At 35.0% G+C, this 14715-nt stretch overlaps 1 protein-coding gene across 2 annotated transcripts in view; it reads right to left on the bottom strand.

Moving 5' to 3' along the window:
- LOC109110237 (retinoic acid receptor gamma-A-like) overlaps positions 1–14715 on the bottom strand; it is a 54733-nt gene that overhangs the window by 26426 nt on the left and 13592 nt on the right. The gene's annotated exons all lie outside the window — the stretch shown is intronic.

The following is a 14715-nucleotide window of genomic DNA, read 5'->3' as shown; positions in this document are numbered from 1 at the left end:
TGTTCCTGCCCCAAATACTCTATAAAATAAAAGAAATAAAGAAATAAACAAACAAAATAAAAGTAATATTTAAAAAAAACATAGATTTTTTCAAATAAATTTAAATAAATAAAAAACATACAGAAAAGTCTGTATCAATTAAACAAATGCTTAAAAATGTTTAATATGCATAATTTAAAATTAAAAGAATATATATATATATATATATATCCTATATATATATTATATATATTTAAATAAATTAAATACACTTAAATAATTCAAACTTTACCAAACAGTACAGTACAAGCTATCAATCAAAATCTACTTCTATTCCTTAGAGCCTTGTATTTGTTCGAGTGCAACTGTAAAATGCATCCACACTGCCTATTGAGGCCTCCCACAATATTTTGACCTTTTTTTGACTAATGACCTTTTTTGTATGACCTTTCAAGCTGTTCAAAATCATCTCATAGAGATTGCTGCAAAAGATTTCCATTTGAATGTCAGATACCAAGATTCTGCATCAATAGACGTAAGCGATTATACACACTGATGCCATTTGTACACTAATAAGAGAAACTAATGTTATTCGGTGATTTGTGACAACATTCAGGTGGGATATACTTCAGAGCAGAGCACAACAGGAAACATGTATTTTCCCTTTTATGGTTTTAATAATTCCCATAACTTTTCAAGGTCTGGAAATTAAAATTTAGGTCTGGAATTAGTTTTTCAGGTTTTTTAAGACATTGATCATTGAGTTTGATGTACAAGTACTAGACCAATTAACAAGCAGCTCACAGACTACCAAGTTCTTGACAGTAACCCTCACAACCCTAGTTGCCACAAATTACTCCTCCTACCCCTAATAAACCACATATACCTCCACCACACACAGGCAATCAGTACTACATGACCTGAAAAAAAAAACAATGAAATAAATAGCTCTGCCAGTGTCAGTGCCAATGGCTTTCAATAAGTGAGCAGCTGGGGAGTGGACGGAGCCATACCAGAGTTCAAGTCAAGCAAACAGCTGAACACAATGCCAGGAGCAACAGAGGTGCCTGCGTCTCGGCCTTGCCTCATCCATCTTCACCCCTCTCCCCACCCCTGTCGGCCCTCTGGTGGTGGTATGGCCCAGCCGTCTAAGAAAAGACACCATTTCCTGTCAATCTGCACTGCTGGTCAAGCTCTGCATAAACACATACTGCCCTTCCTTCCAAATACACTTACAATCTCCCACTCTGTGGAGTTCTGCTTTTCATTTTCCCAAACCCCCTTTGCTTTTTCACACTTACAAAGAAACAAAGAGTCCTTCTCCGAGCACGTCGGGGCATGCGCTGAGAATGGTATTCATTAGGCTGTTTATTGATCTTGTGGCTCTTGACTTTGTTATGGTTCTCATTTATTTTCTTTAGGCGACCCTCATAGACAGAGACAGGAAGAAAGAGTGAGAGAGAGAGAGGGGGAGAGAGAGAAGGAGAATATGAGTGGGGGAGAAAGAGAAAGAGAGAGAGAGAGAGAGAGAGAGAGAGAGTAGGGCACTTTAATGGCCCTTTTGTTTGAGCAGACAGTAAAGTGCATCAATTGTAACACTGAGGTTCTTCATGTAATTGTTGTGTCATAAAGGATGAGGGTGACAAAAGAACAGATCAAAAAGTTCAATGGTAGGAAGTAGGAAGCTGTGAATTCTAATAAAATCGTACTATTTTTAAGATGGGGCAAAACTTTGAGTAAAATATCTAAAAAGAAAAAAAATCAGTTTACTTGAGATGCATAACTGCATAAGATAATAAGCCTTCAGAAGTAAAAAAAAAAAAAAAAAAAAAACAAAAAAAATAAAAAAAAATAAATAATATATATATATATATATATATATATATATTGAGGTTTATGCTTTAAAACATTTATTTTAAAAAAAATGATTTATATTATTACAAATTTTATGCTGCTTAATATGACTGTGGAAATTGTGATGCATTTCAGGATTCTTTGATGAATAGGAAGTTTAAAAAATAAATAGCATTTATTTGAAATAAAAATCTTTTGTAGCATTATAAAAGTCTTTACCGTCACTTTTAATCAATGCAATGCGTCCTTGCTGAATAAAAGTATTAATTTTCTTCAAAAAAGGTACTGTATCTATTCAATATCAACATTTATTTATTTTATTTTTATTTTATTGTAAAGTAATTGTTCTGTCTAAATTTTAATGTTTATTTGATGTTTTATGGTTTTATTACATGATTTTTAAATGATTATTTTAAGATGTATTATGATGATATATTTTAATAATATTAATAAATACACTGTTGCTTCTCAAGTGAACTAATTCTGTTTTAAGGATGCTTACATATTTTATACATAAAAAATATTTATAACAATTTTGTTTTGTTTTTGATGAGTATTTGATTTCAAATCTTTATTTTCGAAAGGATGTTAAGCTTTCAGTGTTTGACCTTTATTATACAAAAACAATGAGTTTGAGCATTGTATGTAGATGTATATAAAATAATCCTTATGACCACAGACTTTTTTTTTCAATTAAATACTTTTCTTTCACTTTCTGTCAGCTCTGTTCTCAACTTTTTCCACAGCTATATACTTCTTATTATTGAAATCTGATATTGTGGTACTGTTAATATGGTTGGCTCCCGTGTGATAAATTGAATGTTTTTTCCCTCATGGATAAAAGTGCCTGCATACTCTCATTCGAAGACAGAAACAGCTCTAACTCTGCAATTTCTTCTCTCCCGCTGAAAATCTTTTGTTAGAAACTGTTTCGTGTAGTCTGAGGGTGGAAAAAAAAAGTTGACTTGGACATTTAATCCAACTTCATAGTGCTGACCCAAGTTCCTCCCCCTCCCTCCGTCCCTTCCCCAGCCAAAGAGGTTGAACTCCAGAAGAAATCCCCACTGGGCCACTAACTTTCCCCCAACTTATCCTGCTCCCCCTCCCTCTCTTTCTCTCTCTCTCTCTGGAACTCAAGCTATTCTCCATCACTCTCCACCACTTCTGCTTCACTCCCTCATTTTCCCTCCTTTTCCTTCTGTTTTCAAACTTATACTCGTCCAACCCTGCTACAGTTTTTAAAGAACCCAGAGGAACATCTTTAAAGACAGTTTTGTTTTTCGCTCTGTCTTAAAGGCCTGGCTCTTCCATACTTCTCTCTCTCAATCTCTCTCTCTCTCTCTCGCTCGCTCTCTCACTGTTCCCTCCTTCCTGTCATGTGACAAAACTCAGATGACAAACAGACCCAGATCTGCTGGAAATCCATCTCACTTAGCTGGCTCCCTGTCATCTCTGCTTTCCAGGCCAGACGAGCCGCACCAGATGAGTCGATGTCAGGCGTCTAGTCACCAAGTCTCAGAATCAGTTTAACTGCCGCATGACTCACTGATGTGGACCTCAGATAGCAGACACAATGCATTAGAGATATTAGGCAAGACTGGTTTGCCTGTGTGTGGCCTCAAAGGAATGACAAATCACAAAAGAGATCTCTTTAATATCTCAACTGTTTCTCCTAGACAGCAAAGAGATTAAATGGACGGAAAATGATGACTATTTTTTTCCAAGCCGCCTGCTTATCCTGAAGAAAAAACCTTTCAAAACTTTTGTATCCGTTTGTATTTCTAAAAGTAGGACATGTGGAACAAGGATAGCTCATCCAAAAATAAAAATTCTCTCATCGTTTACTCACCCTGATGTCATTCCAAACCTGTATGACTTTCGTCTCTCAGAAATAAAAGAAAATATTTTGAAAGTCTTTTTTTTTTTTGTCCATACGATGAAAATAAATGATGCCTAGTGTTTTTGGATGCCAATGACTCTCAAGTCGAGCCAAGATTTATTTATATAGCACTTTATATAATACAGATTGCTTCAAAGCAGCTTCCCAGTATTAAACAAGAAAATTACAGTATTAATGCCGCACATTTCTTAAATTATGCAATAAATACAATTTCAGCTTTAAATAAACTCTAAAAAGACAATAGTGTCATTTTTCAGCTCAATTTAGTTTAATTTTGATTCAGTATAGCTCATTGACACAGTGAATACTGCAGCGTTCATTACTTAAGAAGCAAACTCACTGTAAAAAATGATTTTTCAAAGTTGCAAATAAAATAAAGATTACTGGAGTATGTTTCGCAAGAAAATACTATTTAAGTCTTCAAGATTTCACATTTGATTTGTTGTGTTACTTGCCATTTCTTTTCAATTATTTGTGAAATTTGCTAGCAATTTTTGAGTGAAAATTGTTTCACCACTTTATTTCAGTGCAGTTCGACTATAAAGCAGCTCTACAGAATACTCAGCTGACACTTAGGTTATGTTTTATTCTCATCTTAATAGTTTCAGTGCAGTCTTATCAATCATGATACTGAATATTAAATGTCTTTTAAACCAATATTAAAATGTAAAGTATCATAAAGGAAATCAAAACAAACAGGTTTGGAATAACATGAGGGTAAGTAAATGATGACAGAATATTAATTTTTGGATGAACTACCCTTTACATGAAACTCCATTATGTCTCCTGAGCTATGAAAGAGCAACCTCTGAGCAAGAAAATTTCCCCTGGGGCCTGAAATGTTTATAGGAAGGATTGATTGAGCATGCATTGCCTATTCTGCTAGTTTTTAGATCTGTGCAGCATGTTATACAGCTCAGGAAGTTTGTGCAGAGTGTAAGCAACAGAGAGTCATGTGTTTCTGTGTGCATGGATGTGTCCAGACAGATTGCCAGTGATGACAGAGACACAGAACACCACTTCATTTCAGCTCCGTCTGCACACACACGCCTCAAATTACAACTAGTCCTTGTAGCTCCCTCAGGGAACATGAAGATGTTGACTTGACACACATACAAAAAACAATTCAAACACATTTTGAGTCATGAAACACACACTAAACACTCTACAACGCTTGATCTCAACAGCATATCCTATACAAAAGTATGCATGTTTAAACACATTGACACATTTCAGAATTCCTGGCATATGAGGCTCACATGAGCAACTGTAGCTGCTAACACCAGTTCAGCAATAAGGTAAAATTAGCGAAGCTACTAACATAGCTACATTGTCAGTAATGTGATAGCTCCAAAACTAGTAATAAATAAATAAATAAAATAATAATAAATAATAATAATAAAAAACAACTATAGTTGAATATTTGATTTGAAAATGAATGAAAATTAAAATAGTTTCAATTTTTAAAAATTAAATGTGCAATTTTTTAAAATGTATAAAATGTAATAATAAATAAATAAATAAAATTATTTCAATTTTATAAAATAAAATAAATAATAGTTCCTAAATTTGTAAAAGGAATTTTTAATTTTAATATAATAATAATAATAATAATAATAATAATAAATTAATAATAATAAATGAAAACAACTAATGTTTTTAAAATCTGCTAAATATTTTTTTCATTTAAAAAAATTGTAAAAACATTATAAATAAATAAATAATATTAAATACTTAAAGTTAATAAAAGTTCAATTTGATTATATTTAAACATGATTTAATAACACATATTTTTACTAATTTCATTTTTAAAGTAACATTTTTAAGTTGTGTGACTGAAATGTAACTACTTTAAAATCATTAGCCGCTTGAGACTTAAATCAGTTCCAAAACTCCCATCTCAACGCCGTCACTCGGACATTCATCATGGCGTCCACCTCGAGCAATATCGTACACATGTTTGGCTCTGAGGAAACATGTAATCTTATCCTGACTTGTACACACAATACATCTCCCCGAGATTCTGGAAGTGTCACTTGAAGACTTGACCAGAGGGGAAAATAGAGCTAGAAGACAGGCTGTTCCAGTCCTCACTCGGCCTCCTCATGTTTAGCACCATATAAAAAAGAAACAGTAAAACTTTTCACAAACTTATCAAACTTGGCCATCTCTCAAAAAAGCCTTCGCTCTATCTCTGTGCCTGTTTCTCTCTCCCACCTCCCATTTCATCCTCTCTCTCGGCATGCCAGTATTCCAGCTTCTTTAGTATTCTCACGACTTTTGACATGAGGTATTCAAAACTGGAAACCACATGTTTTGTAGTTATGACTGACTGGCAAAAAGTTACCCACTCCTCCCTTTAACTTTTTGGCCACGCCTCTTTTCACAATTTCTCTCCCTACTTCCACTAGGAAGCCCCTCCCATTCCCTGTCGCCATGGCAGAATCCTCATACTGCACGTGCCCAGTCCTGCCTGTTGCAAACAGTGAAGCTCCACTCCCCCCCCCCAACGCTCTTTATCTTCATCTGTCTTCATGCTAACATGCCGGTGCACTCTTTAACTTTCATTGTTGCTCACACTCTCTACCTCATCCTGACAAACCGTCTCTCACCTCCGCTTTAGTCTGTCTGCCTAGAACGATGGGATCAAGGAAGGAAATCCACACAAGAGTGGAGGAGTGTAGAAGGGGCAGAGGAGAGGAAAGTAATCCACCGGATTTTAGGGATAAAGTCAGTCAAGCTAAGATTCCATTTGTGAACAATTTGCAAAATTCCCAAACTGAGCTCTTAATGACCTGGCAGAGTGAGGCCACTCCTGACTCTGTCTCACACTCGGACTGCGGTTACGCCAACTCTACCAAAAACAGACTAGTGTGGGAGTCGGTTGTGGGCAAAATATTAACAAAGACTTTATGGGTTCCTTTATATTTTTAGATATTTTAACTGGAAAACCTTTCTACAGTTAATAATAGTGGCCGATGCCGATATGTTGGAAAGCAGGGGGACCGATAGCCAATATAAAGCCGATATAATTTTTAAAAAACATTTAATTAATATTTAAGAAATGTTAAATCATTTGACAATGGATTAAAAAAATAAATGTGTAAAATAAACATACTTATAATTTAGTTGACAAAGTATTTTTCACAAATAAATGAATATTTAATAAAAAATATAATTAAAAAGGAAGTAAACACTGTAACCAAAAGGGCACTCAGTATTCTGGGAAGTTTGTGCATTGGGAATCATATTTTTCAAATAAAGCCAGGGTAACGCTCATTTTACATACAGCACACAGAGAAAATTGTGCTACAGTTGCTCACGTGAGCCTCATATGCCAGGAATTCTGAAATGTGTCAATGTGTTTAAACTTGCATACTTTTGTATAGGATATGCTGTTGAGATCAAGCGTTGTAGAGTGTTTAGTGTGTGTTTCATGACTCAAAATGTGTTTGAATAGTTTTTTTTGTATGTGTGCCAACATCTCCGTGTTCCCTGAGGGAGCTACAAGGACTAGTTGTAGTAATTTGAGGCGTGTGTGTGCAGATGGAGCTGAAATGAAGTGGTGTTCTGTGTCTCTGTCATCACTGGCAACCTGTCTGGACACATCCATGCACACAGAAACACATGATTCTCTGTTGCTTGCACTCTTATCAGCTGATGCCGATTTTTGAAAAATGCCAAATATTGGCCAATATATAGGCCTTGGCGATATATCGGTTGATCACTAGTTAAAAATAATCAATAAAGACTGGTTCTGAAAAATAATTGTTACCAATGAGAAACATTAAGATGCTCTTCTGGGTGACCTTGACCTTCCTCAAACATGAGTGTCAGTCGTGTTGGGAGTAATCCTACACAATCAACTGCAAACTTGTATTCACTTCTGGCTCCATTCTGGTGCAAAACGCCCACTGTTCATGATCCAATCAATTCCCACTGGATAAAATCAAGTACTGGCCTACATTTTTTCCACTTTGAATATTTTGTTTCAATCAGAAAATATGCCATATTAAGAAAGTATAATGTGTTCTCGAATACCATTTGATGTTGATCATTGGCCAAATTCATCAGCTTCCAGCCAAACTTTAACTTTGACTTTAAAAGTCAAACCATCAAAAAACATATTGGAAAATGCACAGCAAGAATATTAAGATCCTTAGATAACTGATTCATCCACCAGAAGGTCTCAAACTCTGACTGTTTACAGTAGAAGTAAGTACTGGTGGTGATGAGTGATGGAACGGAGAGGAACCTGGCAGGAAAGCAGAGGTGGAGATGAAAGATGGTGGAACCTCAGAGGAAATGGAGAAGTGTTCAGACACATGCATTGCTCTCATTTCAATTTGATCCCTCTTGCACACAAACTCATGCCAGCTGTGAAGGAAAGCCAACACTTTGACGGGAAAATGTTTCTGTAAATAAATAAGATACAATGTAGTGCTTGTGCCTTGGCCTTTTACTGACACAGACCTGTTATTTTCCTCTTTTATAAACACCTTCCCTTTCAATGATCCTGTATTCTATGTGTGATCACTTAGGGCTGCACGATTATGATAAAAATCATAATTGTTAATTATTTCCCATGACATTATATTCACAATTATACATTTTTTAATTGATATTAATTTACTGACAATTACATAATAAATAAAATTTGTTGAAAATGACATAAAATATTTTTTAGGTTTTAGTAAAAATAAAAAGATTAATTTTCTTTTTAAAATAAGTACTTTTTTCAATCTTTTGCTGTTTTATACTTAATCAAGGTCCTCTTAGCTGCGGTACTGTTGGATGGAAAACTGATGAAGAGATATTTGTAAGAATGCTATAAATTTATCAATTTTTGAAAATTATTAAATTTTCTAAAATAAACCTCATATTTATAATGTATCACCACATTGTTTTATTGCAGTGTATATTGCTGCCCTATCTACATTGCAAGCAAGTTAAACAAAATTCAATGCTTCTCACTTTGGTACTAAAACAAAAAGAAATACAACAATAAACACTCATTTGTAGATCAGACTGCAAAAAAAAAAAAAAAAAAAAAATGCACAAACTCTGCAAAATCAAGGCACAAACGAGAAAAAAAAAACTTGGAATGCTGTAATCATCACTTTACTAATTACTGCAGTCTAAATAATAATCTCAGTTATTTATTTGATTTATTGTGCAGCCCTAAAATCAGTCCTTATATTATAATGTTCCAATTTCACATCTCCCAGAGCTTTTAAACCCATTTGCCATATGCAAATAAATCACCAGATATGGTCTCGATTATATAACCATGCACAAAAGCACTATAAGACTGCAGTAAGTAGGCTACACATATTTATGCGTTTACTGTGTGAAAGTGTGTGACTGTACTGATTCATTCCTGTGGGGGCAGCGAACAACAAAATGTTTGCCTTTCTCTCGATGACAAGCTGGAACAAGCATGCTGTTCATTTTTATACAATACAAATGCCTTCACACAACAGCTTGGCCCCAGTCACAACAATAGTAACCCGAGCTCGCAAGCCAAAAGGGAACTAATATCATTGATTTGTGTGGCGAGAGCGCAAGAGAGACAGCTGGACTGTGCACGGCCCTAGCAGGACTATTAGATTAGAGCCACACGGACTCCGTCTGGTTAAAGGAAATGACCAAGCAGCCTTTCAAAACATCCCTCTTGGCGGCTTGGACCGAGGCCTCCTCTCCTGATTGGTAAAAGGTTTCAGGAGCGTTTGAGGGCTCAGTTGAGATGCTATCACATGGTAAGTGCTGGTAATGGGCTTCCAACTGTTTGTTTGAAGAGCTCCGATAATGACAGGGATCAACTGATAACGGCTTCTGCATGCCGGCACGTAAGACTCCCATTCGGAGCCTCACACACAGTGACTGGTGGCCCCACGTGCACAGCTGTATTACATACTCAGTGTCAAAGCAACAGCGGAGCTCCGCAGATGGATGTTTTATCACCAAAAGCTTTGAGTAGGACAGAAAAAACTCTGTGTTATATGCCAAAAAGCATGCTAAAATAACAGTAAAAAAAAAAAAACAGCAAGAGACAGCATGAATTTCCATTCTGAACTAGGAATGCTTACTGTTGTAGGAATGAAAAAAAAAAACATCTATTTTCAAAAACACCAAGTCAGTGTGTTCCCGAATGACTAGTGGCTGGTTTCACCTGGCACCAAATGAATACTTGACCCTTAAAAACTGCACAGCCTGAAAGACTGAAAAAACAAACAAAAAAAACTGTATTTTTTTTTTTTTTTTTTGTGATGTGATGGATTATTATTGTTGTTAAATATATGTGTAATTTTAGATATAAAAATTTTGAAATAAAATAAACATTAACTGAAAAAAAATTATATATGTATAAACCTATATATACATGTTATAAAAATGACAAAAACACACTACAAATACATATACACAACAAAACTACAAAAACTAAACTAAAATAAAAACAACAGTATAAAATTATGAAAATATAAAAATAAAAACAAATTCAAAATATAAAAAAAAAAAACTTTAAGAGACACAAACAGCCAGATTGAAGCAGAAATTGTTTCCAGTTTAAAAAATTTGTTCAATTTGCCTTTTTAAAAGTCAATGTGAATTACCATTTGCAACTTTAAATGGTTTACTTCAGTTATTCAAAGTTATTCGATTTCAAAGTGAAGCAGAATTTTAACACACACACACACACACACACACACACACACACACACACACACACACACACATATATATATATATATATACACACACACACACACACACACACATAATGAAAACAAAAATTCAAAATATTGATAAAAACTACAGTATAATAATGTAACAAATAATAAATCCTAATTTAACAATGATACTAAAATAACACTGATGCAATGCAATACAATAAAATGCAAATAATAATACTGCTACACATTTTTTTTTTTTAATGAATCTTTTTTAATGAATTTTTATTATTTGCCTTTTAGCATTGTTTTTCCCTGCAGTCCACAGAACAGTTGAGAACTGCCGGTGTAAAGCAATATATACCTGTTTTCATCTGGTATATGAATATATATAAGAATATGAGACAGATCACCATTTCAAAGGGAAGGTCTCTGATTTTCTGACTAAATTTCTGTAGCTCAAACAGTAGAGCATGGCGCTAATAATGCAAAAGTCATGGGGTCAATTACCAGGGAATGCGCTAGTTTGATAAAAACTATAACTTGAATGCAATGCAAGTCATTTTGGATAAAAGCATCTGTCAAATGCATAAAAGTAAATGTACATACATTGTACACTTTATCACTGTGTTACTGCAAACAATGCAACAGAATTTTAAAAAGTGTGAAAAAGTGGCTTTTTCAGTTTAAAAAAAGTGATAGTGTCAGCTGTCAGTGTGTGAAATCAGTATTTCTAAGAGCTCTGTGCCAACTGCACATCTCTGGAAGGTGCTTGAACCTGTCAGCATATCTGCTTGAACAAACCTATCTGAAGTAGGCCAAAGCATGACAGTCTTCTCTGGGAAATTATACTCACCAGTCTAGGGAAGAATGCAGGACTAATAACGCAGACACACTTAAAGACAGGGCCTTCAGTATGTTGGGTCTTTACGAGCTGGGAATTTTCACAGTCTAGCCGACAGACAGCTCTGACCACAATGAAGAGGCCTGTTAAACCAACTCCCGCAAAAAGAGCAGCGAGCCAGTTGCTCATCTTCCTTTATTTCCTCTCGTCTCAGAGCGAGGGATGAGAATGGCTCAGTAAAACAACTTGTGACATGCCTGTCTAAAAAGAATGTCAAATGGCATTTCCAAAAGCAAATTAGGACCTCTGTGATCTCGACTCTCACCCAATTCCTGGCATTGCTTAGGGCCCGATGTGCTTTTGGATATGCAAACAACAAGAGCGAGGCAGAAATTGTTTCCAGTTTAAAATATGAGCTGAATTTGACTTTTAAATAATTTTTAATTTTTTAGATAACTAATTTTTACAGATTTTGGTATTAATTTTTATAGATTTAGGTCTGGGAATTGTTTGGAAAATGGATGGTGGTTGTTATGAACTTGAATTGTGGATTTTGTGGTCTTACGTTCAAAAGTTCTGCATTTATGTGATCAAAATACAGTAAAAACAATACTAATGTGAAATATTATTACAATTTAAAATATTTGTTTCCTATTTGAATGTATTTTAAAATGTAATATATTCCTGTGATGCAAAGCTGAATTTTAAGCATCATTACACCATTCTTCAGTGTCACATGATCCTTCAGAAATCCTTCCAATATGCTGATTTGCTGCTCAAGAAACATTTCTTATTATTATCGATGTTGAAATCAGTTGTGCTGCTTAATATTCTTGTGGAAACCATGAAGCATTTTTTTTTTTTAATATTCTTGTGGAAACCATGAAGAGTTTTTTTTTTAATTTATAAAAGGGTAAAATTTTTTTATTTGATTGATATGTATGTTGAAGTTTTTGAAGAAAAGTAAAGAAAGAAAAAAATCTTACTGACCCCAAATCTCGAAACAGTGTTCTGAATCAGAATAGAGCCAGACTGAACGTGAATTTGCTAAAACAATGTCTAAAAACCTACTTGGCTATTTGCTAACTTTTTCCAATAGGTAAAGGAAAATAGTTTCAGAGGGAGAGTATGTTTTATAATTTAGACTAAAAACAGTGAGGAAAAAAATTGGAAGTAAAACAGAAATGTAAATAAGGTTCATTCTAATTTTACGCTGACTTCAAAATGATGTTAAAACTATAGCCACAGCTGGCAATGCTAATCAACATCTGCCTTGTCAAGCTCCTCCAATAATTGCCCAGATTTTCAAACACTCATGTGAGATTTTACAACATGTTTTCCACAAAGGCAATTTCGTATTCAGGCCGTCTGCATATGCAAGGTGAAATATGTTTCTCATTTTCATGACCAGGATACAGAGAAGACTTGTTTATTGTGTATCGGTCAGTGTGTTTTCACAGCAGGGTGTGTTCTTGGATTCAGCTGCACCAGAACATCACCCCCAGGTACTTCCATCACCCCTCCCTCACTCTCTCTTTCTGCCTCTCTCTGTAAATACCTATTGGATTAGGTGGGCAGCTGTAGGGGGGTGGGTACTGATTGACATCTAAAAGGCTGGAGTGTTGTTCAGACATGCAGAGGAGTAAAAGAGGCACAGCAGGAGACAGCGAGTAGTGTATATCTGTGCGTGTGTGTGTGTGTTTTGAGGAGGGGGAACGCATAGTCTTCTGCTTTGTTGTTGCCATCCAAACCCATCACAGATTCTCCCCTCAGGACTTGAGATGAGATTTCAGATGTCTGTGGCTTGTGTTTTTCTCTAAGCTACTGTCTAAACAAGAAAATCCACAGACGTCTTGCATTCTTAAAACACATTCTGGATCTAAAAAACAAGTGAATGTACTACACCTTAGCTAAGAAAAACAAAAAAACAAAAACACACAGAATATCTCTTGTTGAAAAACTGTGACAGCTGGTTTGAGAAACCCACTATTTTTCTGGAATGCTATAAAATGTAAAAACTTGATGTACTGAACTGACAAAAAGTATTTTTTTTGCAGAATAAAATGTCTGTTAAATGGCTCTTTTCCTTTCTCTCAGCCATCTGTTGTTTCTCTATCCTCTCTCACACACTTTCATTCTGCTGTCAGATGTAAAACAGCGCCCCCTGTGAATATTGAGCATTCTGCTGTCAGTTTTGAAAATTTTCTCTCTGTGGTTATTGAGCTTTAGATGTTGTACATTTTTTTTTTGGTTATTCACAGCAAAACAAACATCTTTCTGAAATACCAAACTGCTCATACTACGGTATGTATTCTTTACACACTGCATGCTTGGCCTACTACTTTATCTAAAATGTGCAGCATCCAACATTGCATACTGCACATGACACACAATCCCACAAATCTAGTCTGATTGAACTGGATGTAATATTAGCAATAAATCTGATCACAGGTAGTAGCACACTAGGGCTGCACGATAAATCGCATGTAATTGTCATGTGCATCTCGTCAGTAAAGCCGTATGATTAGTAGTAAATCTCCATCAAAAAGGCGATTCATCTGCGATTATGAATGCGATATTGCGTAGCTTGTCAGTGATCTACGGCTCTGTGTATTGTTTTTTAGTATGTCTACTTCAAAAAGGCGATTAATGTGCGATTGTGGGTGATTTACTACTAATCACAGAACCGGCTTTACTGACAAGATGGCGATTCACTATAATTAAAAATATTTAAAAAGGTTGCTGCATGGTATATTTAAAAAGGTTGCTGCATGGTTAAAATATGCTACACATTTTAGTTTTTTTTAATAATTAAGCAAATGTTGGTTTTATTTTGATTAACTATATTAAATGTTTCCATATTTGCGATGTATTTGAATGGCAAATTATTATTTATTAAGTAGCCTACTTTATACCCATGTAAAACAAAATGTTTTGCATAACATCATAGCGGCACAGATTTTACTACACATTTAAACTGAGTAGTGTGTTTTTTCCCATATGTTTGCCTGACTGTATTTTATTATGATAATGATCAGGCTGCATTGTCAAGGTAGCGATTCTTAACTGTGTGTGTGCATGCAGCGGCGGCACAATCACTTGAATTTTTTCCTTCTAACAGTGGAAGCAACTACTCCTTTTAGTCATAAATATAATAGGAATTGTAAAAGGTTTGCCTTTATTTTTGTACTTTCACAATAAAAACAAATCTTTGTGCTTTTGTAAAATCAGCCTAAAGAAAAATAGGATGCCACTTTCTGCCGTCTGGTTTCCTTTCGTGCAGCACAAAAATGAACCAAAACTCTGCAAACTAGGCTACAGTTTTTCTTTCATTTTCTTCATTTAATTAAGTAAAAATATGTTTCTCGTATAGGCCTATTTATTCATAGCCTAGCTTTATTATGTTTTTCTCCACTCACAGAATCGCTTCAGGTGCGTGATGTGATATGAAGACCATGTGAATCCTC

Source organism: Cyprinus carpio, chromosome A23 (genome assembly GCF_018340385.1).
Source record: "Cyprinus carpio isolate SPL01 chromosome A23, ASM1834038v1, whole genome shotgun sequence".
In the NCBI taxonomy this organism is placed as follows: domain Eukaryota; kingdom Metazoa; phylum Chordata; class Actinopteri; order Cypriniformes; family Cyprinidae; genus Cyprinus; species Cyprinus carpio.
Note: the sequence above shows the minus strand (reverse complement) of the source record. Positions and strands in the feature narration are given on the sequence as shown.